This window comes from Hakea prostrata, chromosome 9 (genome assembly GCF_041222555.1).
Source record: "Hakea prostrata isolate BN-2017 chromosome 9, UWA_Hpros_2, whole genome shotgun sequence".
Classification (NCBI taxonomy): domain Eukaryota; kingdom Viridiplantae; phylum Streptophyta; class Magnoliopsida; order Proteales; family Proteaceae; genus Hakea; species Hakea prostrata.
The window spans coordinates 52885086-52888532 of NC_142608.1; the positions used below are offsets into that span (position 1 = coordinate 52885086).

Below are 3447 nucleotides of genomic sequence, written 5' to 3' on the forward strand. Positions count from 1 at the left end.
GTAGCTGCCAAAGTTATTAAATTCTTAATTTCAAACCTAGTCCTCATAAATAAAATGGTAAAGATGTGAATAGTTAGTTGAAAACTTGTATTCAATCTTTATTCATGCCTATTTAGAAGAATTTATTTAATAATATAAAATTATCATCTGAATCCGACTGAATTCATCCGAAAGTCGATAGGATATTATCGAATCCGTCTGAATATAATAGGATGCAGATATGATATTTCCACTATCCGATCCGAATCCGGTCCGTTTACACCCTACTTATCTCCCGTCTATCTTAGTTTCCGAAGGACTCCCTTTTACAAAAAAAATAACTCGCGTTCCTCTTCAAAACAAAAATTTGGCGCCCTAAATGTTCCATCTGAGGTGATCTCTCTTGGGTTTTCTCCATGACAGGAAGACGCAGGAGAAGTGAAACGGAGAAATCGTAAGTTCTATCACTGGGTTATTCTTTTGTTTATCCATTTTTGGGTTTAACTTTTGTTCCAATCTTTCACTACTTTCGACTCGATTAGTTTCAGGGTTTCTGGTAGAAAGACAACATGTTTAGCGTCTTTAATGGGTTTCTATGTTTAATTAACATCTTAGAACAAATAGATACTGAATTGAAATCTCATATTTGTTGATTAGAATCCAATTGCAGGTTCGGGGAATTTGATTTTAATTCTATTTTGTGCCAAGTGAAGTCGGTTTTTTTATTAATTTTTTTTTTATTGTTATTATTTTTTTATTTTTATTATCAATATCTGTTTATGGTAGAACTACTGATGTCTGCTTGTAGTCGAAATGCTGAATGGTTTATTGTTCATGTTTTGCTGGACAGGGTTCCAGTGGATGAACTACGGCCTTAGTCTGACCTTCCTATAGAACTGCTGGAGCTTATTGCATCCCCTCTCTGCGTAGCGATGTTGTCTGCTTGTCATGTGTCTGTAAGAAGTACCGTGTGCTCCGTGTGGTAAACCAATCTCCTTGGCTTATGTTCTCCCCAACGATTGGTGGCAGTAGAGGTTATATATTCAAGTTCTTTGACCCTTCACAGGGCAAGTTCTATCTTAGAAAATTCCCAGAGCTAGGGAATAAAGATATGCGGCGTAGCAAGGATGGATAGGTGCTATTTGTTGAATTTTGCGTTCGGATATTCTTGCTCAATCCCATCTCCAAGTTAAGGATTAGACTTCCTTTTGACATTAATTCATTGTTGTATACTGGGAGTAAATTTGCTTTATCTGCTGCACCTACATCCGCTGACTGTGTAGTTTTCTCTATTACTGGAATTCTACAAGTGCTCCATATTAGCATATGTCATCCAGGGGATGATGAGTGGAAGACTTTTAAGTTCCAAAATACTGATGGTGCCCAATTTAGTTGTGGAGATGGTCCAATTTTCTGTAATGGGTTGTTTTATTGTTTGAGTGAAAGTTCTGATAATTTAGTAGGGGCATTTGATCCACAGAAACATTAATTGGAGTATCCTTCATGTGCCTTCACCTAATCTTCCTGATCAAAGCATTGATCAACAGAAGGCTAAACACCTAGTCGAATTCAAGGGGAAGCTTTTATTGGTCTGTGTATATTATCCTGATAAACCCTTTATATTCAAACTGGATTTCACCTAGATGAAATGGGTGGAAATGGACAGCTTGAATGGTGTAACGGTGTTTGTTAGCACACTCTCTTCTCTCTCAACAACTGACGTCCCAAGTATTTCCAAGAACAGCATATACTTTTCGAGGCAGCGTTTTAGTGGCAAGTCTACTTATTTATATTCTCTGAATGATTGTGTGTACCGTCCAGCTGCAGCGGCATGAGGCAAGGGAAGTTCCCAAGACTGCTTGGATCCAACCACCTAAGAATAGTCATCTTTTGTTTCAAGAGATCCCGTAAATGTTATGCATTTGTTTGTAAGGGATTTCTGGAACTTGTAATTATGTGGGTTTTGTTTTTGCCTTTTTGTAAATGGTAAAATTACTTTTCAGTATCTTCAGGTGAATGTTGGATGATTGAGTTAGAAATTGAGTTCGGATTAGAAACTTGGTTAAGGTTTTCAAAGTCTAGTTATTTTATTATTTAGTTCTAACGATTGGATGTAGCAATCAGCTTGATAAAATTTCCTGCAGGTTAGACTATTCAGAAATTGTGACTAACAGCCTGCTTGTTTATTCGTTCAGTGACAACTGAATGGGCCTTTAAGTTATTATTATTGTTATCTTGAAATAGAAATTGGCAGCTCAATTATATGCAAATAGTTGGCTTGAAAGTAGTTGTTCCTTGTCTTGTGTTTGTTATTTATTTCTCTATAGCTAGAAGCTCCCCCCCCCCCCCTTTTTTTTGTTTGTTTACATGAGAAGTGTTTAGGACATTATTTTTAATAAACACACACACATCCATGTATTATATCGTACAGTGGCTGCTCAGTTCAGCTTCTCATCTGAACTGAACACCAGTGAACCAACACAGTCTATATTTGATTTTTAATGTTTATATATACTTATAATGTTTTATCCAACACTTTCCCAGTGGAAGAACTAGTAAGAATGGAGTTTTCTGTATAATATACAGGTGAAGGCAATGCCCTATTCAAAATTTGCTTCTGTATCCTTTAAGAAAACTTGAAAGCAGAGTTAATTTTAAGCAATATGTAGAATTCCATATTCTTCATCGCTATTTACTTGTCTTCCTGTCAGTCAGATTGGGTCAGATTGAGATGGGTAGATCCTTCAAAAGGAGAGCTGATGTAGACAGAATAAGAGGGGAAAGACGTAAAAAAGTTGCAGGTTTATTGGATAATGGTATAGGTTCAAGAGAAGAAGATTTTACATTGTGAATTGAAGGAGATTGGGAAATATTAACAACTTCTATGATAAAGTGTCAAGTATGATACAATTGTTAGAAGGCATATCAAATGAGGAAAATAAAAGTGAGATCAAGGTGAAGTACATGGTTTGACTAAGTTGAGGTTGAATAATCCAGAATTATTGGTTATAGGCTATGGGTTGGCATTAGTGAGCTTTATCCCTTTTTTTTTCTTTCTTTCTGCTGGTTGATTCACGCCCGATGTAGGGTAGCTACAGTGGGCTGCAATAAGGGGAGAATTTATGAGGAGGAAGAAGGGAGGGAGCACTGACACACGCCAGCCACAGAGGCTCTCACAGACATAACTCACTTTGTTCTATTCAATCTTAAAATTTTATCCTAATACAATCTATTTGAAGGAAATAAAATTCAAATTCTAATGGAAATCGAAAATTCGAAAACAAAGCCCAAACCTTTTACGTAGAAATATTAAAGCTAAAAATAAAACTGAAAAGTATTTATTTATATCCGACTCTTGTTGGACCAAAGCATATCGGTCCAGTTTCTTTGGATTGGATTGGAACTGATTAAAACGGTTATATGCTGCACCACTGGGTAGACCGGGATGGTGGGGTTCTCTGACAATTG

At 36.5% G+C, this 3447-nt stretch overlaps 1 pseudogene; it reads left to right on the plus strand.

Moving 5' to 3' along the window:
• The first annotated feature begins 395 nt into the window (after positions 1–395).
• On the plus strand, positions 396–1890 carry LOC149005528 (F-box/kelch-repeat protein At1g57790-like; annotated as a pseudogene).
• Positions 1891–3447: the final 1557 nt, after the last annotated feature.